General features: G+C 45.0%; 1 protein-coding gene across 1 annotated transcript in view; it reads left to right on the plus strand.

Moving 5' to 3' along the window:
- LOC148396759 (alanine and arginine rich domain containing protein) overlaps nucleotides 1–12,293 on the plus strand; it is a 62,231-nt gene that overhangs the window by 19,931 nt on the left and 30,007 nt on the right. The window lies entirely within an intron of this gene.

A 12,293-nucleotide genomic window follows, 5' to 3' on the forward strand; every position in this document is an offset into this window, starting at 1 on the left:
CCAACATTGTTTCTTTTTTTCGTTAAGCCAGATTAATGTACACGGCCCCTTGTGGGCTCGAAGTTGACCTTTATGCATTTACGTGGCAACTTGACGTATTTGTGCAGTGAACAAGCGGCGCAGTGTTGGCACTCCGCCTCGGGAGAATCCAAACAGAGAGCTAGCGAAATGCATTTGCAAATGTAGGGGTTAAACGCGCGACCTTTGCCATAAAGACTTCTGTTATTGGCTTTCGTTGGAGGCGGCACATGATCACACACACACACACACATGCACACGCACGCACAATGATCCCTGTTCAAATACATGCATACAGTCTAAACAAGGTCCCAAATAAGACGCTTGAATGTGAAGTCCTTTGAAGCGCGAGGCGAGGCTGGAGCGGCGGCGCGAGCTCACGCGTGTGTCCCAAAATCCCTCATCAAGGCGGCTCGTCACTCTCGTAAACATCACACGTGTCTGCGGACAGCGGGATTATCGGTTGGGGATAAAAGGTCAGGTCGCGGCGAGCGCCTGGGATCAATGGGGGAATCTGAACTAGATTGTTTGACTTTGATGCGGAAATGAAAATGACGGTCTGTTCGTGTTCGCTGAAGTGAGCGTTACGTGAAGTCGACGTAACGCTGCTTTATTTGCTTATTTAACATATTTAACCTCGCCCTAGATCATGGGTGTCTAACTTGGGGTCCATGGGCCAGATGCGGCCGCCATATCATTTCATGCGGCCCACCAAGATAAATTTCGCATGTGTCAAGACTAAAATTACACATTTTTTACTAGTCTCTGATTTCAAAACTAGTTCTTCATCACTTTATTTTGTTGCCTATATAGACGACAATCAACTATGACTACGACGAGGCCCGTGTCAAAAATGAGTTTGACACCCCTGCCCTAGATCGATGGCGGGGGATGTTTGACTATCTTTGTTAGTGCGAGACCAACAAACAAATACTCTGATCGTTTTGGCAGCATCTACATTAAAAAATGATGTTTGTACCCGTTTTTGCAGAATTTAATTTTACGGAGACACCTGGGAATACTTTTAAATTGCGCAAAAAAAAAAATCTGCTTTATTGGATTTATGTGTGAGGGAACTCGCCTTGCTGAGGAAATTGATACATGCCTGGAAACAAATGGGATAGTGCAGAGGGGGTTAATGTAGCTGCAGGTTAATGCAGTGTGTCATATGAGTGTGTGTGTGTGTCAATGGGACATGTTGTCATGCATCGCCGGCCGATTGTGAGCTTCTGGGTGGAAGCCTTGGCTCTTTCTCTGACTGAGAAAAGAGTGGAGCGCCTTCCCAGGAGTGCTGACCCCTCCGCCTCTGGGAAGCCGTTTGTCTGCCTTCCCGGCGCTGCTGAAAGGAGGACGCTTTAACCAGCGCCATGCCAAGCAGCTCTCGTCTTGAGTTTCACCTTTTACCAGCTTCCCTCGAGGATGCTCTCGCTTTTCTCAGCTTAAGGAAAACATGACGGCCTTTTAGCGCCGATGAATTGCTGTGGTGTTACAATACCGGACTGCAGTGTGCGAGGGTTCTGCAACAAGCGGTTAAAAAGTGAAGTGTGGAGAGTCTCTGTAGCCAGATTGCACTCTGCTAGCCACACACAGTTTTTTTGTATGATCATAATATAGCGATATGTCTCCTTCCTTCACGATCCTGACATGTTGCTTGTGGTTCAATCGAAAATAATCTTTACATACAATGGCCGCTTTGTTAGCTTCGGGTAACATTGTGATGAGGTTGCCAACCAAAGAAGATACAACTGAAGTCAAATAGTGCTCAGCCCTCCAGCTAGTCTCGTGTTTGTCATCCATAAATAATGTGACTTTCTCCTATTGTAAATGAAGTATGTCGAGCGATGATTAACAGCACATTTCCATAAAGATACTTTTATTTGAAGGTGGGACAAACCCTGATCACAAACTCGGGAAACTCAAGATGAGCTAAATTGTCACCATGTCTCAGGAGATGTTCAGCAGTCATGTCCTTGCCCTGGACAGGAAGTCAGACAGAATGTTTGCCAAATGGAAAGATACCAGGGCGTCCCTGAAGGAAACCCAAGAGCGTAGGACACCGGATCAGCGGCCAGGTCGTCGTCTCCATATCCGTAGGTACAATAGAAGCCGCTCCACTAAGCGCCATTCAGCGCAGGTAACAGATACCACACTATCATGTACGCTGAATAGACAGCTAAGTATCTGCTGGTCTTTCTTCACATGGGATTGTGTCATGGTGGCACAGGAGGGGCAGAAACCAAAAACAGCAGGGTCACTTTCACCTGCGGGTGACATCATTGGCCAGTGGAAGTTGTGCCAATGTGAAGCAAACCTTCTTTGAGCCCAAATGACAGAAATGCCTGTGGGCTTGCTTTGGCCTTGGAGATGTGCCTTTGGCACTCTTACGCTGTTTATTTTGTCAACGCAAGGAGCAAGCCACATCTGAAAGCAGAGATTGGATCTCCTCCATCTCAATAGTTGTAACTCACTTGTGCTTGAGTGTATGTCATTATTTAACGTTGATACTTTTGTTTAGAAGGACACAGCTTATGTTGCTTTAGCATTCGTGCTAATGTTTACACTTTTACATTTTATGCTAGTCTGTCTAAAATCTGGTTAGGATGTTTTTTGCTTTTCACAGAAATACTTTAAGTTGTTAGCATTCACTGACAAGTTTTGAACCAACATTAGAGCTAAAACTTCCTAGCACGTAACTTTAGCCGGCATTAGCATCAATTAGCATTTGAATGGCGTCGAACAGCAGCATTTTGAGTCGGCAGGCCGACTCCACCTGAGTCGTCTCCCCCTGCCCTCTTGTGTCGAGCGAACGAAGCAAACAAATTCACCTTTGTCCCCGTAGTGAAAGTCATCGCGCGTCGGCCACATTCCTGCATAGATAGAGAACACGGATGACTAACTGAGACGTTTTCGTCGAGGCACCATTCATTTTCTGACTCATCAATTTCATCTAACAATCATATTGGTTTAGAAAAGCACACATTTAACGTGAGTAGCCATGTTGTGTGTTTTAATAAAGTCTAAATACATGAGATGATAAATTTGTACAGGCAGTTTAAAAAAAAAAAAGAATCCGTTTGACCATGACTCATACTTAGAACATTGGGGTTTTATCTGAGAGGCCACAAGAAAGCAAAAATATTTAAAAAAACAAAATGTTTTAGTGGTTAGACGTGTAAAGTATAGCGAACATGCTTGGGCATGACTATAACCTGTGAATGAATGGAAATCATGCCAGAAAGTATATTATGTCTCCATCTTGATAATAATGCACAGCAATTTGTCAGAGCGGAATTCTTTCCCATACAACCACTCACAATTTAGACAGCTTCAAATATAAACGACTTAAGGTCAAACCTTCCCCCTTCTAAATATATTACACCATAAATATTTGGCACGTCTGATATATGAATAAAAGTCCATTACAAGAGGAATATTTTGTCTCGGTTTATACGATGAACCTCATCTTTAAATAAATATGCTCATAATCCAAATACACTTAAGATAAAGATTGTTATCTTGATCTTTCTCGTTCCTCTCATCACTCGTTCCTGCTGCCACTTTCTTTCCGTGCATGTGCCCCCCCTCCCCTTACTCCCCCTCTTCTTCATGCACGTTGGACGGTATTCAATTCCGTGCGGCCCACGGGAGAGCGGGATGTGTTTATTCTTGTCGAGCCTCGGGCCATACAGCTGCTCTTGATATTAACCCTGGGACATTTTGTGCTGCGCATCACATGAGAAATGTAAGATGGAGATTATTTGGTTGCTCAGCTCAGGGAGATGTTCGGCCATGTTGCTTTTTCTCATTTCATGTGTGGCAATAGCTCGTAACTTGAACAACTCGCATTTATGATCAAAAAGTGACTTTTTAATGGCTCGGTTACAAATACGCTAACCCCGCCTCCATCCTGGTCTCAGGTTTTGCATTTTTTTGGGGGGTAGGGTTGATAACAGTTTTAGTCTACTGTAAATTTTGTTTATATTGGCTGTAATTTGGCTATGACCACAAGATGGCAGCACACTTGTTTAGTTTGAGATGGTGTGTAAAAGAAGAACGAAATAGGAAACGGCTGTCGTTTCATTTTGTAATTTAATGATTAAAAAAAGAAACAGAAAGCGCAATTAAATCGTGTATTTTTAGATCAGGGTGGTCTGGAACATAACTTTTGTGATGAGTCGTGTGTCAAATTAAACAATGGCATTTTTTCAGCTGTCAGCGAAAATCAGTAATTGGTAAAATAATGCATTTGGTTACACAGATCTGTCAGACCGAAAGCTTTTTAGTTTATGACAAAATGACACATGTGTTTGTCTTTGACTGTGCCTTGTTTTGACGGATGTGTTGGATGTGCCGCGGTTTTGTCAGGTTCCAAAATTACAATTTTGAAACGGCCCCAAAACCGAGTCCAGTCGAGCCAAGCAGAACTGAGTTGAGCCAAGCTTGCCCGCTTCTGGAATAAGTATTCATAATCAGCAAATACAGTTTACAACCCGTGAAGTACAAATCAGAGCAGAGATAATTGAATAGACACAATCTTACAGTACGCACAGTTGACAAGCCATTTATCAAACGATAGCTGTAAGAAAAAAAAAAAAGTTACTGGCACGCACACTGGAAAAAACTCATACCCCCCCCCCCCCCCCCCTCGCTCAAGTTGTTCTTGTAATTGAGTCCTCATGTCGGCAATTGCTGCATTTGTTTTTACAGCCCAAATTCAGCACATTATTTTAATGAGAGGGGGACAGAGGCCTCGCTGCACCAGCACTTTTAAAGCTACTGTTTTATTGGCCTCTTAATCCAAAACAAATGTTTGTACTCGGAGGCTATTTGAGACGCTACCTGAATCCATTTTGTGCTGAAAATTTTCCGCGGAATGAAAATTTTTGTTTCACGCTAAATGAAACGGCAACATATCGTTAGCTTTTTAGGATATTAGCATAAGTCGCTTTCAACTTACTGTCAATATCAGTAGAAATAGCAGTACGCTATACGGAAAATAAACGGAGCGGGACTTAAAGCTAGCTCGTTTTGTGCATGGCAAATATCCTTCATGAAAGCCAAAGGAACCTCAAAGGAACCAAATTGCTGTTTTTTGGGGAGGGTAGGTCTGGAGGAACATGAAGGGCACATTCAAGCCTCCGGGCAAATCAGTCTGGGGAGGCTTCCAATCCGGCTCCAGTGGTCTAAGCGTTAGTCTGCAGACATGTGTGGCGATCTGCATGCGATTAGCGCCACTATAATTTGCGTTGAGTCATCATTTGGTGGCCAATGATGCCACGTTGGCTGGAGGAAGCGCGACGGCGTCCCGCCTGGCTGAATTCTCCACCCCCTCTTCTTCCTTCTGATGCCGTTTGGCCCCCGTAAACTTGATCCAAAATAAAGACCTCAATTGACGTAACCGCACAAAAGTACACTTAGAAGTGACAGACTCTTTAGAGTCGATTTGCGATTTGTTCCGAGTGATGGATTTCCCCTCGCTTATGACTTTAAAGCTTCACACCAAAGAGAAGCATCGTGAATTGCTTCTCTTTCATGCCGCTTCCTTTGATTACAAGCGTTCGGTGAGCATCAGAGGGCGGTTTGGACTTCCCAATATGACCCACCCCCAGCCATCCCTTCCTGATTTGTGCCGGAGGTGCGGGTGCCATTTAGTCGAAGTTGTGTAATGACAAGGCTCTCTGGACATTGATCCAGATGGTGGCTACCAACTCCGCCTTTTAATTAGTATCTCTCATTAGTTACCACTTCTTCCCTGTGTTTGGGTCATCACCATCTTGTATTATTTTAACCTGCTACAATTGTATCACATTGAAGCTTGGCAAGATTTTAGACCCGATGACATTGTGGTGTTGAGTTCTATTAAAAAAAAAAAAAAGCACGCAAAACCTCAATCTTCTCTTCACAGACTCACATGCTGTGACTTGCTCACCACGCTAACTTGCTCCTTGCCAAAAACTGAGAGGTTAAGACTTGTGACTTCCTCCCACGTGCAGGTTAAAGAACTGTGCTTTTTTTGTTTTTTCAGAAGGGGGGGGGGTCTTTTGGCGCCGACACTTGCCAAAATAAGAATTCTTTCCTCCCTCGCACACGTATCTGTCCTTGGCTCTCTTTCAGTATTTGAGATAACGCTGCCGTACAGTCTACTCACCCCCCCCCCTACTCTTTACACACACACAGACACACACACACACACATAGATGTTATCTAAGCAGTTGCAGCCTAAGTGGTGCAGTAGTGACAGCCAAGACTGATGCTCGTATTTACTTTGTGTCCAAAACTTGCAGCGGAGTGCAATTACAACACGCCAGCCCTGTCAGTATGTTGTTGTTTTTTTTATTTTATTTTTTTGTTAACACCCCTGCTTAGGAGGATTGTCCCACTCATGTCTCACTGCAAGCAGTCATGTGACCCAAATGTGCTTTAGTTGCACAAGAAATATTCACCAAGCAGGAATATGTGCCATCAGGAACTGAAAAATATATATTTGAGATTCTCGTTTCATCTTTGCACCGGAGGAAAGAGAAAGCGATTTGGCGCATACGACACACGCTTTTCACCGTAATTCCTCCCACTCGCACACCTGCGGAGGGCTGCACCCTCATCTCCAGACACACATAAAGTCATCGTCAGGCTGGCCTTTGCCCCGAGAGCCTGTGGCGATGGAGGCTGATAGAAACCCGCCCGCCCACATGAACGGATCCGGCGTGATTCACCGCGGGAGGAAACACTGAGCCTCCGTTCGGTCGGGGCCGGCCTTTGTTCCATCGCAAATGTGTCGTCCGGTTGCAGTAGGGGTCGCTTGACCACGCTTTTATTGCCCACGCTAAGTTGATGAGAGTCGATGACATCATTGGCCTGACTCGCTTCACATTCAGTGGCTCATCAAAGGAATAAATGAAAAGTGTTTAGCGGCTCCCCTTGTGGGCATCATGGTGAATTTCGTTTTGGCCCCAAAATGCTCTTTGTAAGCACAAATAAAACGGAAAATATGAACGTAATAAAAGTCTGACGCATGTTCTGAGCACTAAATAAAATCTGATAGGCGGCAATGAACGACTTGACCAAACGGGAGCGACTATTTCATTGAGGCTAACCTAAATGAGTTTTGTCTCTCAACTGGGGGGGGGGGGTCGGCAACATGCGAATCCGCAGACTGGAGGGCGTCGGCAGCCCACCCGCCGCTGTCCAAATTTCAGGAGGTTGTTAAGTGTGGGAGTGTGGCTGGGAACAAAATGACATCATTGAATTCCTTGCTAGTAGATTTCTGGGGTGTGCAGATAGCAGCATGAATCCGTGTTGGTTTTGGTCCCAGGTGAAGTTGAGCCGCCATGGTGTTTATTTGCTAGTCGGGATTGCGATGACTCAGCCGCCGAGTCCTCCAACTGCCCGACGACACACTGCGTCATTTGTTCTCATTGTCGTCTGGGGTCGTGACATTGTTAACGATGCTTGAAAACTTTTAAGTGACTCGACCTTGTGTTATGGGCTGAAAGACCCAAAAAAAAAAAAGCTCGAGTGTGGGAGGTGTTAGTCACTGATTAAATTCTGTAAATTCTGATGACATTTTTCTTAAACGGCTCAGCCAGTTTCTTTAAATACATCCACTGTCCAAAGTGATGCCAAAGATGATTATATCAAAGAATTTTAAAAAATCACATAATTTATTTATTTTTAATTAAAAAATAAATTATTTATAATATAATTTTTTTTTAATTTATTTAATAATACCATACGGCAATAAATACACACTATACAGGGTGTCAAAAATAATTCTTTAGTTTCAGGCACCAATCAGACGGACGTGAGCATAGATCTATAACACAAATTGGAGCCTGGACTTGGAAAATCTGTGCGATTATTCAGAGCAGGTACCATCTTGACCCGGGAGTCCCGCAAAAATCCCGCCCTTCCGCTCGATTTATTTTGATTAAGACTTTGGGTTAGTAGGTTTAAGACGAGAGTTATGGTTCAAGTGAGGGTTTCAAAGAAGGGATTGATGAAGTTCAGCCCGCAGATTTGTCATTTCATTTCCCCAAGGCCATCGCGATGATTTGCCACAGCACACAAGCGCATCACGCCACCCTGATTGCTGCTAACTTAAGCTCCTGTCTTTCGAAAAAAAGGTTAATTTCTATTTGAAATCGATTTTATTCATACAAATTTGTCACCGGCAGCCTTTTCCAGTCCACAGGGACTGCTAGAAATAGCTCAATGTGTTTATATGTGCCGACCGCTTCTAAAAGTGGAGGGTGGGCTGCCTCCCGGTCAAATCACGAGCTCAAGGTGTGGTTAGTCTATTCTTAGTATAACGTAGCCTGTGTGGAGCCCTGACTGGGTCTTAATATGTGTGTGTGTGGGGGGGGGGGGGTGTAGAGTCTGCTAGACGGAGACAAGGCGAAGCCTGTGTCCGCCCCCCCATACCTATTAATTCTCTCAGGGTGGGAGGGGGGGGCTTGAGGCTAGCCACAGCTAAATTGAGCTGTTTGTATATGCAGGCCCGGCGTGGACTCGTGCAAGATATGTGTTCATTGTGTGTGAATTTCAAGGCAGGTCTAGGTGTGTGTGTGTTCCAGTATGTCTTTGGGGTCCGGGAAATCCATTTAAATGATGATAATGGCCTCTAAAATGTTGACTGGCTCTCTGTGTATAGATGAGAGCGTCATGGTACTACTTTTGTCCGTGGGTCCATATTTACACGCATGATGGGCAGCAAATATTGCGAGCAGGTGCGATGCGAGGCAGCCAGCCTCCATACTTGGAGTCGCCTCCACCCGCTGTGCACAACCAGCCGTGGGAGGAATTTTCATCGTTTTCAAAGCTTTCTTGGGTGGTCCTCGCCAAAAGCGTGCCCATTTGTGTGTGTGCACCCCGGAGAGTGTATGCATTTATTAGGGACTTTAATTTTGTCCACGTGGCTTTGTGAGTGTTGTATTTTATTCCTCCGTGCCTGTCTAATTAGCCTTTGCAGCCGTTTAGGAGGGTGATAATCCAAAAATGGCAGCAAGTGGTCAGGATTTAATCGAGTGCAGCTGCAACCGGGGCCGTTGTGGTCCAATATTAAGACTAAAAATATCCTGTTTTTTTGACAAATCGAAACAACAAAAAATGGTTTGCTGTCGCTTCCACCGCGTCATTTCAGCGAAAGATCACGTCAGCGTTGTTGCTCACTACTTTCATTGAAATTGATACGGCGGGTTGCCAAACTGGCGTGCAGTGTGGTTGACACATACACACACACACACGCTCACCTCATCTAGCAGTAGCCTGCGGTGTGCTGATTTGACAGTTTGCTGAGGTTGAATTAGAAGAAGAAGAAGTCTGGACATGTCTCATTGCTTCCATTTTGGTTCTTGCAGCGTTGAGCACTCCAAATTTTCCCAAAGGAGAAATTGAGTGAGAGCAGTTGCTAAGGAATATTTTCCAAAAGTGTGTTTAAGTCTGCTTAATATATGTCATTGCAATAAATGAACGAGTCTCATTTGATGACCGCCATTGAATGTTTTCATTGGTGTCATCTCATCTGGTGCCCGTGGTAATGATACGGCCCTCCTCGTCCTCGCCCCCTCCCATCTGTTCCGAGTGTCATCCAGATGCGCTCCATGACAGTGGATGATTTTTGCCTTTCCAACAGGGCTTGTAAATGTCGTGTGTCATCAAACCGGACAGAAACTAGACAAGCTTGTGGGCTGATTAGCGCACCCGGTTCCTGATTGGTCACCGGGGGGTGCTGAAGCACGAGATGCGACAGCGCCCGAATGAGCGAATGCTTTGCCGTAATACAGAAACAGGTCTGGCAAATAATGGCCGCTTTGTACGACTCCAATTATTGCCGGTGTTTTAAGGCGCTGAGATAAAGCCGGGGTGATAAAACACGCACAGCGTCGTGAGCGGACCTCCTCGCCCGCCGCATCCCTCAAACAAGGCTTGCACAAAAGATGGCAAACGAGCAAACACGGCGCCGGCAAGCAGCTGTGTAGAAGGAGCAAGGACGAGTGTGCTGATAAAGGCCGCTCTGTGCCGGGGCCCGACGGGCGGCGTTTTTTACAAGCGGACCTTTTACTGTCTGCTAACTCAGCGCCAACAGATGTGTTTACACGGCACCTTTATTGCCGCTCATTGACGAGCTGTCAGCATGCGTGCGTGTGGAAACAATGGAAGGTTACAATCCAGAGACATGTCGGAGTTAGTCGTCGGAATCGGTCATCGGTGTCGCTGATGATGTCATCGAAGGTGTGTGGAGGTGCTTGACCACTTCACAAAAGTTTTGGATGGATGGATGGATTTTCTTCGCAACAGTAAACGCGCACACACAAAAAAGTGTGAAGTAATTGCGCAATTGACACGTTGCAGCACTTAGTGGAGAATAAATATGACAAAAGATTTGATTGTTACTTGGACGCCAGCTATTTCTAGCCTGCCAAGTATTTCAGCAAAGATGTGACAAGAAGAAAATCACATTTGACCCATAAATGCTTTTGATACATGATAAGAAACACTTTCAGGATTGCGCCATCAGATTTTAAATTTAGATTTGCGACTCTCAGTGGGCTGAAATGTGTGTGCGTGCCTGTGCGAGTGTGTCTTTGGACGTGGACAAGTACCAGAGGAGGGAGTTACGCATGGAGGAGGAGGAGGAGGAGTGTTTTTTGGGAAGGATTTTTGGATATCAATGTTTGCTCTGGCCCGCTTCCAAAGGACCCCTGGGCTTCTCTCAGCTGTTTATAATAAGAAATGGAAAAGAGCGAAAGTGACCCGAAAGAGACGCTAGAGCAGGGGAGGATGTCGTGTGCACAGGGCAGGGAGGGAGGGAGGGAGGCCGAGTTAGCGAAAAAGTGGTTTTGACCGTCCTTGACTTGCCAGTGCCACAATGAGGACGAGGAGGAGGCGAGTAAATTGGAAGTCAACAGGGAAATGAAAACAAAGAATTGATGCGATCAAAAATACAGAAATGAAGATGACATTATCTAAGAAACATTTAAGGCCAATATCCAATTTATGAAAAAAAAAACATGACATCTTTGAAATGTTACTGTTTTTCTGTAATGTCAATCTGCTCTTTGTAATGTTTTGAAATATTTTTCTCTCGGTTTGGGCAACAAATGGATTGAGATGAGTGAAAAGGAAAAAATCGAAATGAATCTTTTTCTTCCAAAGAAAAAAGCTTCAGTTCGATGCCACATTCGTCTTGCTCGTGTCCCGCTTTGGGTCGGCGGTGTTTTCATTCCAGGCGACCTTGAACGCACCGCACTCTTGAGCAATATGGGCTGCACCATGTACAAATAAATGGAGGGGGGGGGTGGCATATCAACATGGAAATACCTTGAAGTCAAATCTGAAATTCTCAATTTGCGTCTCTTATTCATCTGAAACTCAAAATCAAAGAAATTCAAGATGCTGTTCCAATACTTTTGGAGCGGACTGTGTCCTCTTTACAACAGTCTGCAATCTCTTGTGCGTCATAAGTTGGCACTTAAGCGTCATCAAGCTAGCCCGGGTTGTAGTCACAAAAACTTACGAGCAGCCAACCCACAAATTTTCACCGACACGCAAAGCCCAAAAAGGTCCGCACGTGTTTGATCGCGACAAATGTTGCCGAGGCGGCTGTGTAGTGACTTTACCGTCTCCGTCTGTTCTTTTTATGTCCGTCCTTGTTGAGGGCTGCTCGTGGGGAGCCACATGTGACAAAGCGAACAGGCCCAGATGTGGCGCCGCTGACGGATCAAAGTCACTTTGATAAAGTTTACACAACAAGCATCTTGAGGCACGAGACACTTCGGCTAAAAGTTGCAAATGCAAAAAAAAAAAAAACGGGCTCAAATTTTATTCGTCACAGATGTGGTCGTTGCCATTTATTTGCTGATCTGCAAAATCGTGATTGTGTCCCGAAATCTAGCTAGCATGTCATGTCATTCTCATGAACCCCCTCGTTTTTTTTTTGGGGTGAGGTGCAAGTTGGCAACAGGAAAAGCGATTTGGGAGATTAACACGACAGGAAGGAAGCAGATACAAGACCTACTTCCGGCGCTACGTCGTAAATATTTGCGCTGGGTTTTGACGTCTCGCTCTCGACGATAAGGATGGCCTTTCTGATCGCCGCCGCGTCTTATCACTCCGTTGTGTAAGCGGCTCGTTCTGACAAAAAGGGCAAAACAAAGCATCTGATTTGTGTGTCTTGACAAAAGGAAAACACATCTCTTGCTGCAGCATCCCTTCGAGGAGATATCTTCTACATTTTTAGCTGAGTAACAATTCTATTTGGACTGCTCAAAGAATTG

This window comes from Syngnathus floridae, chromosome 6 (genome assembly GCF_059516105.1).
Source record: "Syngnathus floridae isolate MCC-2025c chromosome 6, RoL_Sflo_1.0, whole genome shotgun sequence".
Classification (NCBI taxonomy): domain Eukaryota; kingdom Metazoa; phylum Chordata; class Actinopteri; order Syngnathiformes; family Syngnathidae; genus Syngnathus; species Syngnathus floridae.